Here is a 17,796-nt window from a genome sequence, read left to right as displayed (position 1 = left end):
TTTGGATCAACTGTCCTGGCTGTGCCCCCTCCCAGTTTCTTGTGTACCTGGCAGAGCATGGGAAGCTGAAAAGTCCTTGACTAGCATAAGCAGTACTGAGCAACAACTAAAAACATCAGCGTGTTATCAACATTCTTCTCCTACTAAATCCAAAGCACAGCACTGTGCCTGCTACTAGGAAGAAAATTAACTCTATCCCAGCCGAAACCAGGACATGTGCTCAACTACTTTGGCCAGCAGCAGGACAGCATGGTTGTGCTGCAAGCCCGCTGCATGTTGCTCTGCCTGCTGTGGCACACAAAGTGACCTGCGAAATATACCCCGTTTCATCCAGTGAGACGCTCCTGGCTCTTCTGAAAGAAGAAGAAGAACCAGTCTCATTCCTCATCTGTGAAATTTATGACTGATGGGTGCAAAGAGAGCACCTGAGCACCCTGTATGAGCCTCCAGGCTCCGTGTGCCTACACAGCTAGAGGTAGGGGGGAGCTGGAGCTGTGCCTCCTATGAGGCTTTGGTTATCAATATACCCCATGTGAGTTCTTCTCTCCTAATTCCCCCATTACCACTGAATTTCAGAATACAAAACTGAGCTGTCTAGGTTTGGTAGATCTTATGGTTTTAAATATCTTCCTTCCTTCCAGTCCCCTGGGCTTAATTCCAGTGCAGGCGGCATTGCCAGCCCTCAACCCCCAGCCTGTGACGCTGCCTTTCCTAAAGAAGTTTCCCATGCATAATTAAACCCTAACACTCAGCCTGTGCTTTAACACTCACCTACCTGGAATGGGCTTTGACTTAAGCCACCGTGTCTCCCAGAGCCCTCTTGGCCATGTCTTGCAGCCACACAGGAGCAGAGGGACTCATGGTCACCTGGGGATGGTGCAGCCTGGGAGGACAGCGATGACACCGGAATCCCGGGGAGTGGGAATATTCAAGGTTGGTTTTCTCAGGGTAATTTTGCTTTGACATTCAAAGGCTTCGCTTTGCATGACCAGGTACAACCATAAAAGGAATTTCAAGATATTTGGTGTTTTCTGAGCCTAAGTCATCTTTCATAAGCCTTTGACTTTGCTTTTCATCAGAGCAACCTGAACATGCCAAAGCATTTTACCAGGGTGAATAAGCATCTTTACACACAACTTAAAATAACAAGAAGCAGAGACAAAATTTGGCAGAAATTGGACTAGAAATCACACACACATCCTCTTTCCTTGTCCAGCTCCTGATTTGCTGCACCACATTGCTTAACCCAACATAGGTACTGGGTTGCAGAAATACATTGCTTTTATTGTGAGTTCATTATAATGATCTTTATATTTCCATGGTACGGGCTATCATGAAACTTTGCATTGAAAGGTTGTCTGCAGCATGCTGCACCAAAATCAAAACTTTCTTTCTCCTTTTCCAAGCCCTCAATTACACTGACCCAGGTGAGAGGAAGACTGCAGCACAGCTGCAGGTCACAGTTTACCTGGATTGTTGGCCTTCATTCCCAGCAGACACAGTTTCCCCAGTTTTGCTCACTTTCCAGGGTGACTAGCGGCATATCTTCACTTATGGGCTTTTTTGTATAATGAATGTCAAGGCTCTAGTAGCTGCTTGAAACTAGGCTGAGAAACAACCTGTTGGTGCTGAGCACAGTCAGGATGTTTTGGGGCAGCACGTTGAAGCATGACAAGCAAGGTCCTTCTGGGCTGAGCCACCCTTGTGCTGGGGACACTCGGGAGCAGTGGGTATGGTTGGGAAAGATGTGAACTTGTCGGGGGGGGCGGGGGTTGCAGTTGCGAGGCTTTCTCGTACGATAGCATAGCATGGTGCACAGAGTAGATCCTGGTTTCAGATTGCCTCATCTCCCCAAAATGAGTTACTCTTCTGTTTCCCCCATATTTTAGCTTCTCCTGTGTAGTCAATCCTTAAGCTCTCCAGAAACCCACCTGCCTGCTGTCTTCTAGGTTCAAAAGAGGGACGGACATGAAGATCTATCTGCCTTCAGCCCTTTCCCACCCAGAGCCTTTAAGGAATGAGAAAGTTGCATCTTCTTTCCATGGAGGAGTCTTTTTAGCTTAAGACTGCTTCTCCTTAAGGGAGATTTTGTCAGTCTGTTTCTTTCTGCCCAGAGCTGCTACACTGTGGAAGGTTTTAAAAGTACTGGGGAAGAGCCTTGGAGTAGCACATGTGCGTCGTGGTTTAGCCCCAGCCAGCAATCAAGCACCACGCAGCCGCTCACTCACTCCCCCTATCCCGATGGGATGGGGGAGAGAATCAGAGGAGTAAGACTGAGAAACACTCCTGGGTTGAGAGAAGAACAGTTTAATAATTGAAATAAAGTAAAATAGTAATGATAATAATAACAATAGAATAATGATAGTAATAATAATAATATACAAAGCAAGTGATGCACAATGCAATTGCTTACCCCCCGCCGGCCGATACCCAGACAGTTCCCGAGCAGCGATCGCTGTTCCCCGGCCAACTCCCCCCAGTTTCTATACTGAACATGATGTCATATGGTATGGAATAGTTCTTTGGCCATTTTGGATCAACTGTCCTGGCTGTGCTCCCTCCCAGCTTCTTGTGTACCTGGCAGAGCATGGGAAGCTGAAAAGTCCTTGACTAGCATAAGCAGTACTGAGCAACAACTAAAACATCAGTGTGTTATCAACATTCTTCTCCTACTAAATCCAAAGCACAGCACTGTGCCTGCTACTAGGAAGAAAATTAACTCCATCCCAGCCAAAACCAGGACAATGTGGAATAAGAGAGAGCTGCTCTCTCCTTAGTGGGAGCCAGAGGCTGGGAGACCGGGAGGGATGCACTGTAGGCACAAGCAGTCACTCACCTCTCACTGACTTTGCAAAGTCTCCATGGTGGGAGATGTTCCCCAGCCTCTAGGAACAAGCGTGTGTTTTGTGGCTTAACTTCAAATGTGTTTCTGCTCTGGGCAGAGATGCAGACCTGGCAGCCGCAGCACCAGTGGGGTGGCCATGACCATTGCTACATGTTCTTGTGCTTCTCCGCAGCTCCTCCATCAAGTGCAATGCTCCTGCGGAGCACCTTGGGGCTGGCCATCGTTTGACCCAAGGTTCCCAGGGTACAACTCAGGATTTACTCCAGAATTTTGTATTTGAGAGATTCCTGGCTTATCTTCTCTGATGGGTGTGCAGGGCTCAGACTGTTGCTGTTTTACAGAGACTGTATCTTCTTTAGTCACTGTGGACTTTACTTCCCTCTTGCTTTTCATCTTTTTTCCTTTTTGTCCTCCTCCATCCTTCAGTCCCATCTGCTTATTTTATCCACCTGTTGTCTTTCTTCAAATAGTAAGGGCAGAGCTCATGTTTTGTATTACATGTTGGTACAAAACATCATGGGCTGTCTAATTTCAGGGGCTTCCTGAAATATTGCTGTGATAGAAATAACAAAGAATATCACCAGCTCTGGCTGTTTCTCTTCAGGAAGGGTCTTCTATCTCCTGAAAAGCCTGCAAACAACCCTGCATATGTCTAAGCAAACCCTGCCCTCATGAAACTGAATGAACAGCTCCTTGCTTCATTTGAAGATGGCAATAAAAAGACAAAACACAAATAGCTGAGATCAGCCATCTGATCTTTCACCTTTGTGTCCAGATGAAAACACAGATTCTTAACCTTTGAGCCCTTCAAATGATTTCCTGATGAGCTTCAGCAATGGCAACAAGACTTAAGCTGCCACAGTTCAAGGAAAGTCAGCTTGAAAGCCTCTTTTATACTTCACAGCTTCGGGATTTAGTTCTATATGACAACTTTTTTTAATAAAATATTTGTTTACCTTGACAGGAACCTGATTTTTCATGGCTGTATTCAAGAAGGCAGGTAGGTTACACTTCCTTAGCAGGGCTTTCAGCAGTAAGTTGGTGTCTGCAAGGACAATACTGCTACACGCCCCATAGAGATCAAGATCTTCTCTTGACTGTGCAAGAAATTAGGAAGAATGACTTCTAAGCATATGAAACACACAGGGCAATTGTTTTCCAGACACTTCCATTTGTCAAAAGCTGTAAGTGAGGAGCCATTGCATGATCTCATGGCAGACCTGTCCTGCTGGTGGTTTATTTACTGGATGACATAAGGAAGGAAAGCATCTGGATAAAATTTGTGGTACCTGGGATATAAATTGTGTGTAGCAAGAGGACTGCATACAGCAATGTGGTCTGGAGCCACCAGAGTTATTCTGAGATACTCTTCAAATCCTCACGATGAGTTACCACTTACAGCAATGCTTTCAGGCTTTTTAATCTCTGTATAAGCCACAAGTTTGTATGGAAGGTCCTGTTTGGATAATGTTTATGGGAACATTTCCTGAAGGTATCCAGAATACCTTTCAGGTAGTGTATACTCTCTTCCAGTTCCATAGACACTGTAGGGAAAGGTGCCATGTGTTGTGACATTCATATCACTCTCCTAAATGCTCTAAGTACCCGATTGTCTTCTTGCTGAGACTTGTTTTATACCAGGAAAATGTCAGGGATTTGACTGAACTTACTGTTGATGCTCCTAAAGGAGAAATGAACCCAACATCTTGACACGGTTACAAGAAGGAGTTTTTCTCTTTGACTAATTGTTGAAATAAGATTTCTGACTACAACAGCTTCTTCCGCAAAAGTCTTACTATTTGCCATGCTTTAAATTTGACTTCCATGAATCTGGAATTGATGCATACCAAATGCATCAGCCTCAGTGGGACACACGGAGTTTATTTAAAACACACCTCAAAAAATCTAAGCTTTTCTATTTTGACAAGCTCTTTCATGGTTCACTACTACTGAAGACAATTCTAAGAGATGCTTCACACAGAAAGTAAGAGTTATCTTAGACTTTTTGAGAATGGATGATTCCTGGAAAAGCTAAGTTGTATAGAAACATATAAAGAGCTTAGTTCTGTGTATAAAACTTTATTACCAAATCAAGGCAACTCATGTAATATTTGGAGCTTTTCTTGTTCAAGTTAATAACATCAGCAGAATTTTTTAACTGACACTTTATGGACATTTTACATATTAACATGAACAGCTTGCTTTGTCTGCAAGTGCCCAGATCTAGGAACAGTATTCTCAGCACCAGGTCCCATCTCTAGCAGCTCTCATTCAAGATCACATCCTGGATGATGAATGAATTATACCTAGAATACGTAGGTTAAGTTTTCTCTTTTTTAGCATGTTTTCCCACTTCTTTCTCCTACAGAGGGGAAAGATCTGAAAAAAAATTACTTTTGTGAAGGAAAACACAAAGTCCCTCCAGCTCTGCTCCAGGTTAGGAGGGCTCCAAGCTTCCTGATGGACAGGATCCTTCTGGATGGAAGTCATTTCTTGAGACCACACAGAAATCAATAAGAATGGGATTTCTCAACTTTAGTTCTGCTTTTTGTGCCTCCAAGACCTGGCGTCACAACCTCCATCTCAACAGCCAGCTCTTCTGCTTCTTCTGTAGCAAACCCAAGATCATTTAGATCAGAAGCAGCTTGGCCACAGAGACATTCCTAGCTGCAGAAGGCATGGGTCCTTCCACAAAGAAAAGCTTTGGGTCCTAAAGATTGGATGGTGTTGGACAGAGGTGTCTGACAGTGGAAGCACCAAGCTTCTGCATCCTCTTACCTAGAGCCTAGACTGTGACTGATGTTCATGGACGTATGTTAAATCGCTGTACCACTATCCAGCACTAATATTTACCTAGGGCTAATTTCTATCTACCCATTCCTTATTACTTTCTCAGGGATTGAATACAATTGTTCCAGAAACTGATATCAACTTTTTAATATCATGCTCCTTAAAGACTACTTATGAGTGCATGAAACAGCTATCAGATCTGTGAGATCCCATCTTACTGGTTGATATCATCTTATTTGGTACCCTGACAGGAAAAATAACTTTATATTCATATCACAAATTTCTAGATAAGACAATTTCTTACTTGCATTTAACCTCATGAGCTCCCCACTATTTCATCTTGCACTTGTCCTACTGTCAGGAGGACATGTATTTTGGCGTACTTAGTACAAATCCTCCAGACAAGTGCTTTCCTCCACGACAAGAATTTGTTTGTGTGTGTGCATTTGGGGAAGGTTGTCAGCCTCACTCTTAACCTGAAGAGCCCAGTTTCAGTCTGGCTGCTGCTCTTTGACTCTGCCTGGATGAGTTTTCTCTGGCCCAGTTTCCTCACTCCCGGGGACAAACAGACACAACCCCTTATTTCAAACAAGGTACCAGCCTCTTTGGATAGATATGTCACCAGAAATAGAAACTTTTACTGGTCAAAACTTGAATAAACTGAAGGAGGACAGGATAGGACTGACTGGCAAAGACCACCTCTCTCTTGTGCAGCTGATGGTGCAAGGAGTCACTTGGATTCATGTTCATTCAGTCCAAGTCTTCCAGAGTTTGTGGCATGGATGAGCCCACATGGGAAAGGAGAGAGTGGGAAGCAGAGATCTTCTGTGCATATCATGCTGTGGGTATCTTCTAGTTTCTACTCTTGCCTGTATCACAGGGAGGGCTCCCACCTCGTCTTCATCCCAGGGCAGGGACCTCTTCTGCAGGTCTCTGGTCTAGCAAACCTGGCATCCCAGCCATGCTTCTGCGCAGCATTGTCCATGTGTCATGGCAAGAGGATGTGATGCTCACTCTGGCAAAGCAATTTTGCAGTAGCAGTTTCACTGTCATGTTGAAGACTCGCTTCTTTTGGAGGTAGTTACCTCCAAGAAATATCCTCCAGGTCATGATCAGAAGGACAATTTTGAAGTTATTAAAGTGTAATCCTTGAAGCAAATTCATGTTCTTCACCATGTGAAGGTTTCTGAATTAAGGCAAAGAATAGAGCAATAACGAAGGCAGTGCTGGGACCCAGACTTACACTATGTAGCCCATTCAGTAACGTGTACTCCAAGGGTCACAGATGTCTAAAGGGCTCAGGCTTGGTCCCTGCCCTTTCTAGAAAAGAAGACTCAGTACCACTGTCCCCTACAAGTCAGTTGTGTCCTGCTGAGTGCTTGTGTCTTTTCCAGGGAAGGGACTGAAACCCTGGTGAGAAGCAAAGAGAGCAAGTCCAGGGAGAAGCCAGGTTGTAGCAGAGAAGGGAAGGTCTGGGGCAGAGTCAAGGCAGCTGAATAAAACACAAATATGAAGAGAAGAATAAAGATAAGAGAGAGAAAAGGCCTGGTGTGGATCCGGGGTTAGAGTAGGGCTGCATGAGGCAGGAGGGGTACCAGGAATTGGAGGGGGAAAACCCAAACCAGTTGAGCACATGAGTAGAGAGGAGCTATAGGTATACCAGGGAAAATTAAGTACTGTTAGGGTATTTTTGCCAAGAATTACCTTTTTAAGGATTTTTTCATGAAAGCAACTGGCACTAGCAAAATTATTAATAACTAAGAATGTGTTGACTGTCCCTTCCCCAACCAACCATGATGGTAGTGCAGATGGCAGTGTAGCATCTGCTGAGGGATACAGTAAACACTGGGCTGCACTTCTTTTCCCCTAAAATGTGAGAAAAGTTATTTACAAGATTGAAAAGAAACCAAGATCCCCAAAAGAAATTAAATAAAAGGTAAGTTTAAACCAACTTACAGGAAGAAGAGGAAAAACTCAGATTATTGGAAAAGAACAGGCCAAAATGCAAACTCAAACAGTGATACCAGGTGTCTGTTTTACAACAGTCCTGTGATGGAGCTGGTGGTGAATGTGCAGACCTGAGTGGTGCCTTGGGAGCATTTCATGCTGCATCGACCTGCCACAAGATGCATACCTCACTCCAAAGGTGACATTCTCCAAAATGGAGAAACCTCTGCAGAGACTCCAGCTGGCACCAAAAAGCCTGGCTGGGGAAATGGGTGAAAATTTGGGGAGCCTAATTTTGGCCCCTTCGCTCTGTAACAGGTGTGTGTAGAGCCTTCTTGCTGCCCATGCCCCAGCCATCCCCACTCTGTTTTACATATTGGAAATACATTTAGGAAGGCATCCCAGGCATGCTCTGGAAAAGGATGGCTTTTATACTGCCCGATTTTCCCAGCACGCCTACCAAGAGCCCCATGTGCCAAGCAGCAGTCCTGGGCATTGGGCATCCCCAGCACAGCAACCTACATGATGGGAGGATCTTTAGTGCCAGGGGTTAGAGCTCCCTCCTTTCTTGCACCATTTCTGAGGAAATAAGGGGGCCAGGAGTGGAAGAGGATGAGCAGGTGGGCTGGGGTGGGAGGAGAGCCAGCTCTGGAGGGAGCTGGGAGCCAGGAGCCCCGTGGGGACACAGGTGACAACTTGCTTCTCCCTTGGGGTCCTGCCTGGAGGTTCACACACTGCCCACCCTCCACCTGCGAGGCTGGGGGAGAGGAAGGTGTTTATCCTCCTCTTCACTCAAAGACCAGCAAGCTAAAATTGATGGTGCTGTCTGAAGCACAGCAAAGCTTCCTAGGGGTGCTCAGCATCCCAAATCCCATGGCTTGCGTTACAACCCCACCTGGCGTGCCAAGTCCTCTCCTCCGGCAGGGCTGGCAGGGCCAAATGCTCGCCTCTCGGTGGCACCCGGCACAGCAGTTTTCTGGAGTCTTTTGATGTGACGGTTGCAAGAAAACCACTGTCATTCACAAGCTGCGTGCACGCACTGCAGGTCTAGAGGTCTCGTACTTATTCATTCATGCCGCAGCTCCAAGTGTTCATTTTCTTGCCCTAGGAAATGCGCTTAATTATTTATTTGTGTTGGACTCAGGCTTGCAATACTTGGGTGCACACTACAAAGCGGTGTGCAAAGAATTATTGCTTGGCTGCCGTCACCCATCAGGCTTACCCCAGGCCCCTGACAAGATAACTAGCCCCATTGACTGCACGTTAAGATACACATTAAGAAAAAAGAAAGGTGAGGTCCTCTGTGCTTGTAGCCCTGTTGAAAGCAATGGAGCTCATGTGCCTGGAAAAGTTAACCTGCAGTGAGCCAGTTCCTTCTCCGGTGCACCTTAAAATGGCTTCAGCAGGGACATCCCCCGGGAGCTGGCTGGGGCTGGGGCAAGAGGACAAAGCCGGCTTTGTTGTGGGTTCTGCCATCCCCAGCAGCCACACTGGCACCTGGCCAGGTCATGCCCAGGCGCCCAGGCAGCCACGGTGCCACCTCCGTCAGCTGGTGGTCACCGCAGCGTGGTCCTCCTGATGCTGGGGGTGGGAGGTGCTACTGGGCACCGGGACAGCGTAAAAGTTAATTAAACCTGGTGCTTTTGGAATTTAATTAATGCTGTTTGCCCGGTTCCCCTGGGTGTTCAGCAGACAACACATTGGGGTAGGTGTCCATCACCCTGGAGCCGCTCTCTGTTGGTTCACCTTGGAAGATGGATGGGATTTCAAGTCTTCAGGCAAAGCCCTCAGTGCTGGCAGGGAATCGCACCCATGAATGTTGAAATACTCATGCAAAAACCTTGTGTCAAGGGTAGTTACCACAAGGGCTTTCCACACAGCATGGCCAGGACCGGACTGCTTTGCAGCCACTGGAGATATGACCACTGAACACCTTCTTCAGCTCCCTGTGTGCCAGGCTGGGGCTACCATTGGGCCAAGTGGTGGGAACACCCAGTGTGTCCATCAGCGTCCTTCTCCCAGCTGGCCCCTCATGTATTCACCCATCCAAAGGAGACCCCAAGCCATGGCATGGCCACTCTGCCCATGCCATGCTCGTAGCTGGGGTCCCTCCGAGCAGCCCCCTGGGCTCGCCTTCCCCCTGCTGCTCCTGCCTAACTAGAGTGCCGCACCACAGGGGATCACAGGGGGAACCTCAAGAGATGTCTACTTTTTATCCTAGCTTTGACAGTGATATTTTTCTTATTCTTAAAGAATAAGAGAAGCTGCTCCTTTCTTCCAGCCCCTGCACAGCTCCCTTGCCAGCGGATGTGTGCTTTGCAGCTCTCTGCTCAGGTAGCAGTGCGGGAAATCAGTTGTGCTGGACCATAGCGAGGTTTTGCTCCTTCATGAACAGGAGCTGGCGTTTGTGCAGCAGGATTTATTAATCCTTTTCAGAGGATCTAAAAAGCAGTCCGGATGGCACTGGGATTATGGCATGGGTCTGGGAGTCCAGAAAGCTCTTTTCACTGCCTGGCTCTGCCACCAACTTCTTACATGACCTCAGGCATATCACTTTGCTGCTTCCTACCTTGATCTCCCCATCTGGCAAGTGGAGATAATACCGCCCTGCCTCGTACGGCTATCGGGAAGATAAGTTCATCATCATTTTTTGAGGTACTGAGATGCTACAGGAGATGGATAATGAGACAGACAGAAAGATAGCTAGATAAATCAATCTTTTCTCATTCAAGTGAAAACAGGCACTGCAGGTGCAGTGTTTGAGATTAATCATCGGAAAAATTAGTTCCCTCAGTATCTTTTCAGGAGAAAGAAACAGCCGTAGGGCCCAGTCCTGAAGGGTTATGCACATGAGTAACCTTAACTTGAATTCAAAGAGAAACTTTGAAACAGAAGTAAAACTACTCATGTGAGCAAGTGCGCACTCCAGTTGCAACTTCGGAAAATGCCTAAATAAATGATGTGTCCCAACTGACACATGCCCCTAAGTCACCAGGATGCTTTTAAGTATTTCCCTCAGATATTTATTTCTCCCCTTTATTAGCCAGATGCTTTCTGAGAAGCAGCGAGTTCCAGCTTTCTTTGCAAATAAAATGAAACAAAAATAAATGCAAATATGTTGCTGATGGGCCTTACGCATACTGTGATTTTATATATACTGTAATTGTATTATTAATTCAAACTAACCTGTTAACGCTTTCAACATCATATATGTTTGCCCTATGTGAAACCTTGTCAAATATAGTTACCTTCTTTTTTTTTCTGTTTGTCATATCAGAAAAGGGAAACTTTAAAGGCAGCTAAGTGTTATTTGAACTTATCTACCACTATGCCCTATAGGAATCACTTTTTTTTTTTCTCCAGACGAGAGCATGGAGCCCTTTAATAGGCCAGACTGGAGTCAGAAACAGAATAGGGTTATATATTCAGTTGCCATAGCTGCCATATGGTGCCAACATTGAATGAAATAAAATAAAAGTCCAGAAGGAGTGGGAGTCAATATTGGGGCAGCCCGCACAATGCTGACTCTGGGACAAAACCCCCAGCCCTGGCGGAGGATGGCAAAAAACCCCAACCCTGAATGGCCGAAAATCTGCTGCAAAGGCAGGAAAAGTCTCACCGAAGGGGAAGCCAAAGCAGTGCCGTGTTGGGATGTGTCTGCACCCAGGAGGAGTGGGAGAGCCAACCGAAGCGGTACGGGCAGCCGAGAGAGAAAAACTCATCCGAGCATGAAGTGGCGAACAGTCCGAACAATTGTCACGACAAGAGGAAACGCGTCTCAGCCCGGCTCAACCTCGCCTATCCCGGATGAACAATTAACCGGCCAGAGTCTGCTGGCATGAAAGGCAGCTCAAAGGAAACCGGGGGGCAAAGGCTCCACGGAGAAAGAGAGCAAGGGACTAAAACCAAGTGGATGTAAACAAATATGACAGCACTGTAAGCCATCCGATGTGAGCTTAGGGATGGGGAAGATATTATAAACCTGCTGGGTTTCAATGTGTATTGTGAAAAGGGTGGCTGGGAATGTGGTATTTTACAGATGAGAGAACAAAAGATTTTAGGCAGTAGTAGTAGGTGATGGGGGAAAAAGGGGGGGGGGCGGGAAAGAGACAAAAAAATAGAAAAAAAAAGATAAAATAAAAAGAGGGGAAAAAAGTAACACCCCCCCCAACTGTATTTAAAATTTCTTACGGTTCAGCATTCACTAAGAGTTACAAGATGCTCGCTAGGCTGAGCACAATTCAGAGCATCCTCGTACCAATATTTCTTCCACTTTTAGTTAACAGAGCCCTCCCATTCTAATTAAAATAGCTTCATGAGGACTGAGAGTTGATTCCAGAAACACAAGCTATCAACATTTGCAGGTTTATATATAGAGAGGAAAAAAAAAAATTAAGCTACCAGGAAGCTAGCACCCAGGAGTGCCAATATTATCAGGAAAATTAGAAGGGCTTTGAAATCACTCCCAAGTGTCTTGAGGAACTTTGAGCCGCATCTGTCGCCTGCAGAAAGCAGGTCTAAGAGAGTAAAAGACTGCAGAGGTTTACCCCTGCGCAGGATCTGGCCCTGGTTTCAGTTATATTCAGGTGAAATATATAAAATGTACCAAAACGTTGACCATGGATCGATTGCAACCTTGTAGCTGCGTTTGCTAGAAAACAATTAAAAAATATCAGCCCTGAAGCTAACAAAAGGAGCAGCATCCCCTGGTCCTTCTGGAAGCGGATTTAATGCCAGAAACAAGACAAGGGACAGCAAAAAGCCCGCCTGGATGTAAATCCATAGGCAGGTATTTTTATATATCAACGGGGGAGAAATCTGGTAGATCTAAAAGGTTGGTACGTGCCGTGCATACTGTATTTAACAAAAGTCTGCGGAGGAGGAGGAATACTGTACAGCCACCAGTGTGAGGGGAAGCAGGGGGACTCCTGCAAGAAACCATAATTAAGCTGCAAGAGACTCCTGCTCCTCTCAAAATGAAGAACGGAGAGAACAAGAAGCGGCCAATGTGGCTTCATAAGGGACTGTGCAAAGATCTGAGGCTTTAATTTTTTTTAATTAAAAAAAAAAAAAGCTGTAGTCAAAATTAGAAAGCAAGAGGGGGCAGGGGAAGGAATCAAACAAGCATACTCAAATTCAGTTAGGGATTATAGGGGAAATAATAAGGATAAGGGGAAAAAAAGAATTTAAAGCTAACCAAAGAACTTAAAAAGGGCTTTAAAACCTATATCAAAGGGAAAAGACATTCTGGAGAGACAGTAGGCCCATTAATTAATTAGAAGGGGATTAAATTAAGGGTGAATCAAAAATGGCTGGACTGCTGAACTTTTTTAAAAAAAGAATCTATCCTTGATAATAAGAATAAAAGAAGTTGGGGCTATTTTTGTAGAAAGGTCAGAAAACTTAGTAAAATAAATAAGCAAGCAAAGGTAAAAACAGTAGGAAAATGTATAGCAAATTATCTGTTCAATTTGCTCCTGCTTTTTGGTCACAGGCTGTCTAAGAGGGTGGTATAGGTTTCTGAGATGTCTGTTATTAAATATTCTCGCACAGTGTTTTCTGAAAATTACTTGTGAAGCTGTATTGATGCTGAGTTTTTCACTACGAGCATCTGTTCCTCAAACCTGAGGCTGTGTGGGTTCATCTGAGTGAGCAGCCAGGTCAGGGCTTGTATTGCTCTTGCCTGAGCAAGTGGATGGAAGCCTCCCCGTCAGGACCCAGCTTGCCATCAGCCAGCCGCCTTCATCATCACAGTTTATCTTCCAGAAATATTCTTACATACGTACTTAAAACTGGCTTTTCGCAAGTAGTCCTACAACAAACATGTTTACCCCAAATATCTACAGGATCTGAACTGGAATTTATTAAGGACAAGCAGAATAAATAAGGCAATTCAGTTTGACTCTACAAAATACGACCATATATAAACTAACTAACCTGGATTTCGTCACCGCTAAGGGAATTAGCTAACAAATTTCCTAAAGCACTGCCAATTTCTTTTCCTTTCTTATTGAAAAGCTGAAGAGCTGTAGGAAAATTAGGAATAAAATGTTAACAATGCCAAAAGAAAGCTGGTCCTGATTGTTTTCTAGTAAAAACAATGGATGTACTGCACCAATTCAGGTAAAGGAACAAATATTATAAAAGAAACATCAGCTGGGGCTTGTCTATGTAGGGAAACTGACCCAAATAAGTAACTCTGCCCAAAAGAGTCATTCTGCCAAAAAAAAGGGAGACTAAGAAATAGCTGCTCTGGAGCACCACTTCATGTGGGCAATATCCCCAGGTAAATGTGGCTTTGGTTCAGAAAAATCACCATATCTTCTGAGTGGAATTTTCCAGAACCAAATGCCTTTTACTTTAGAGCAGATTATCCAAAGAATGTATTTCAATTATCCAAAAGATGTATTTCAGATGTTGGGACCAATTTTATTTCACTGTAGATATTCCAGACATTTTTCTCCAGGTAGATAAATCCTTGCATCCAGATCTAAAGATGTTGGGAGCCAAAGGGCGCCTCCCCATTGGCTTCAGTGGGATCAGGCACTTAGAGGTTAACAGAGCAAACAAGGAGCATGGATTTACAAAAAGCAAATCTTGACCAACAAACATTGAGTTCCTTTTTATAGAAATAGAAAAATTGAGAATTAAGGTCTGACGCTCAAAATATGTGGGATCGCCCATGTGAGCACAGTTCAGAACTGCTCAGTTGGGTCCTTGGATTTTAATAAAACAGTCACTGCTGTCTCCTGGTGTCTTACTCCCAGCTTTAATTCAGATTGACGTGGTTTTGAACATCTCTCAGCAGAAAGAACTGAGGAATGGCAACAAGCTGATCTGAGGGAGCCTCTGGTGGCATCTCAACAGGGCAAGACACCAACACAAGCCCCAGCCATGCAGATGAGGATGTGTAGATGCACTTGGCAGCCCATGATGAGTTTGCTTCACCACTGATAGCCAGTGCATCCTTTCCTCTGCCCCATGTCATCCTGTCCCTCCCCACTACAGCCCCACAACAAATACCTGCTGCTCTTCAAACGTGAAGGATGCTCTCCTTATTACAACCAAACTAACGAGCGTGCCCACATGCACTTCATCCCATACCTGAGTCCTATTGACTCCTAAAGGTTATAAGCATGTGCTTAAATGATTTGCTGAATGGTGAGCTTATTTACCAGTTGTTTTAATGATCTAAAAGAAGAAGTGAATGGTTTGTTGATGTAATGTGTAAACTTAACTAAGCTGGGTGGATTTGGAAATCCCAAGGATGAGAACAAAATAATGTAAAAGAATCTGAAAAGGCTGGAAAAATGAGTGGAGAATAAAATGAGATTCAATATAGAAAATAGAAGCTACTACATTTGTGGAAAAATAATCTAAACCCCAGATATTCAATCAGTGATAAAAACCCAAGAAGCAGTAATGCTGCAAGAGATCTAAAGATGATAGTGTGGAGTAAATTAGACATGAGTTTGCCTTGAGATATGGCAGCAAAAAAAGGCCAATTTGATTTGGGGCTGAAGACATCACATCACAGCGCAAGAAGGTAATAGTCCTTCTGCATATGGCTCTGGTGCAGTAGCGCCTGCAGTATTTAATTATGGGCACCACATTACCTGAAAGATAGTGACAGATTGAAAATTATTCAGAGGAGAGCAATAAAAATAGTTCAGAGGCTGGCAGGATTGAGTTATGAACAAAGGCAGAGCAATACGGATGCAGAGCCTGTGCCAGCGAGGTGCTTATCCCCGCAAGGAGGAGCGGGTGGTGGCAAAGCTGGGTCTGTCTTTCACTGTTTCTCTCTTGTTTGAACACAGAATTGGTATGTTCATGGGCCCCAATGCCGGCAGCATCTGGTGAGGGAGTGCGTGTGCAGCAAAGCGGCTGTAGGACCACTTGTCTGCAGGACCCACTTGAGATGTGCGTTGATAAGCAGGAGCAGAAAAGAGAAGAAATGAGAAAAATTCAAATATCGGAGCTGAACTTTGTGTTACTGGCTCCTCTAAAGCCTCTGTTCTGGGGTGCTAAGTCAGGTGGCAATAGATACCCTGGTGCAAGGAAGGGAGATTGAAACCCAGGTCATGGCTTGGTGGAGACCCCTCAAATGTAGCACCCGCTCTGCCTCCAGCCCAGGGAAGGAAGGAGGCAGCAGAGCCATGGGCTGAACACACAGCTTGGTGCAGCCAAACCTTTCCTCATGTGGCTACTCAGCCTGTGAGCTACCATGGAGGGATGGGTGGAAGCTCCTGAGCAACAGCAAGTTGAAGAAACAGATGGGAATGGGACCGGGACCATGCAAACATCAGGATAGAGGGATGCTCAGGGAATAGCAAGAGAGTGGACGAAAGGTTGAGGATAGAGGGATGCAAGACCAGAGCATTTGTAGCGCCAATACCCAACCCAACTGAACATCTGGAAAATTGATGGTTTTGTGCCAATTCTGATTTTCTTTTCTTTTTTTTTGGTGGGGGGCGGGGGGGTTCAGAATGCATGCATACCTGTTGAGATGGGAGAAAGTGGAGAGAAGGTACTTCACAGAAGCTGGAGGCCAGGGAGCCCAGGTATACGGAAGAAGGAGTTGATAAAAAGGTTTATGGAGGGGAGCCTTGTTCTGCTTTCTTTCTAAAAAATTAATTTGTTGGAGGGAAATAACAAGTAAGAAAGGGCCATGATAAGAGCTCTTTGTTACAACTAGGGAAAATCTGGTACAGAAAATTTTGCAAGTATTGGCAACATCAGGGACTGACAAGATAATGTAGTGGGGTGCAGTTCTGAGCAGAGGCTTTCTGCTCCCAGGGACAAAGGTGGATGCTCTGTTCCAAAATCTTCCTAATATTCTAAATCATCCTTTGATGCGCCTTGTCAACAGAAATGGTGAAAAGCACAATTTAAAGCTATGAGTAGTGGGCAAATAACTTGCAAGCAGACAGAAACCAGCTATTCTGCACTGATGAGGGACCTGACAGTGTTGTGTATCTTGAGATGACCTGACTGTGAGCTGATAGCACGTCACTTAAACACAGCACCTTCGGTTCCGAATAGCACATACAGATGGTTTTTTCAGTATAACTCAGTTCTTGCTGATCTGTGTTCCATTTTTACTGTGTAAGAGAAGTGTTTGGCTTAATGGAGAGGATACAGGTGGAGACTCTGGCACACAGACCCTGGCAAGCAACTTTTCTATCAGATACAGTTTTATTCTGTGTCTGAAAGTATGATGGCAATCAGTGCTTGAGAGCAGATTCATGCTGTATCTTTAAGATTTCCCTGGATTTGGGGCATGTAGATGCCACTTTAAAAGCACTGTCATTTCCCGTATTTGAAAGTGACTCTTTTCTGAATAGTATTTCACTGGGGATTTTCTTTGAGAAGAGAACAGAGCTGGATGAAAAGAGTGCAGATTTACACACTTCTTCTCAAGTTGAGCGACTGTGCAAATGTGCTCCATTCACATCCCCCCCTCCTTTTTTTTTTTTTAATCTCATAAATTTAAAACACATTTAAAATTTGTACAGGTTTTCAGCAACCCTGATAAAGACAAAGATGTTTGTCCCAGGGACAAACTGGTTACAATATAGGGCAAGAGGCTGAGCCTGCAGCACTTGGTGCACGGCCAGCACCCTGCATAGCCCAGAAAGGAGCCTCACCAAACCCAGTGGCTTGGTCACTGGCTAAAGGGGAGAGCTGCTTCTGCCCTTTCCATATTTTACCCAGTGATGGTTTAATATAAAATACAGATTCAATGCAAGGACCAGGATCCTTTCTCCCAAGCAACTGCACTAGCCATTGGGCTATGAGCTCATGAGCATCCCTCCCATAGAGTGACCTTGCTTTACCGCTCCAGCCACCCACAGAGCCTGGTGCTCATTTCTCTGACCTATAGAAAAAATACCCCCATCAGCTCCCAGCTCTGCCCCACAAGCAGGGAGGGTGGAGATGCATGTGGCAGGACACACACCTTGGCGGGAGTAAGCAGTGAGCACGGCAGAGAGGGAAGAGCATGGGGGCTGCTGGCTGCCGGGTCAGGCTAAGCCTGGAAGTAGAAGTCTCATTCTTGGTATCTTACAGTCTTTTGTTGAGATCAGTGCTTAATGCCTTCGTGGTGTACATTAATAAATACTTCTGTTGTCCATGTGTGGTTTACTTTTTTTTTTTTTTTTTGGATGCGTTCCCAAGAAAGAGAAAACTTTCCTTTCCTTTCCTTTCCTTTCCTT

This window comes from Pelecanus crispus, chromosome 2 (genome assembly GCF_030463565.1).
Source record: "Pelecanus crispus isolate bPelCri1 chromosome 2, bPelCri1.pri, whole genome shotgun sequence".
Lineage (NCBI taxonomy): Eukaryota > Metazoa > Chordata > Aves > Pelecaniformes > Pelecanidae > Pelecanus > Pelecanus crispus.
The sequence above is the reverse complement of the archived record's forward strand: the minus strand, read 5'-3'. Positions refer to the sequence as shown.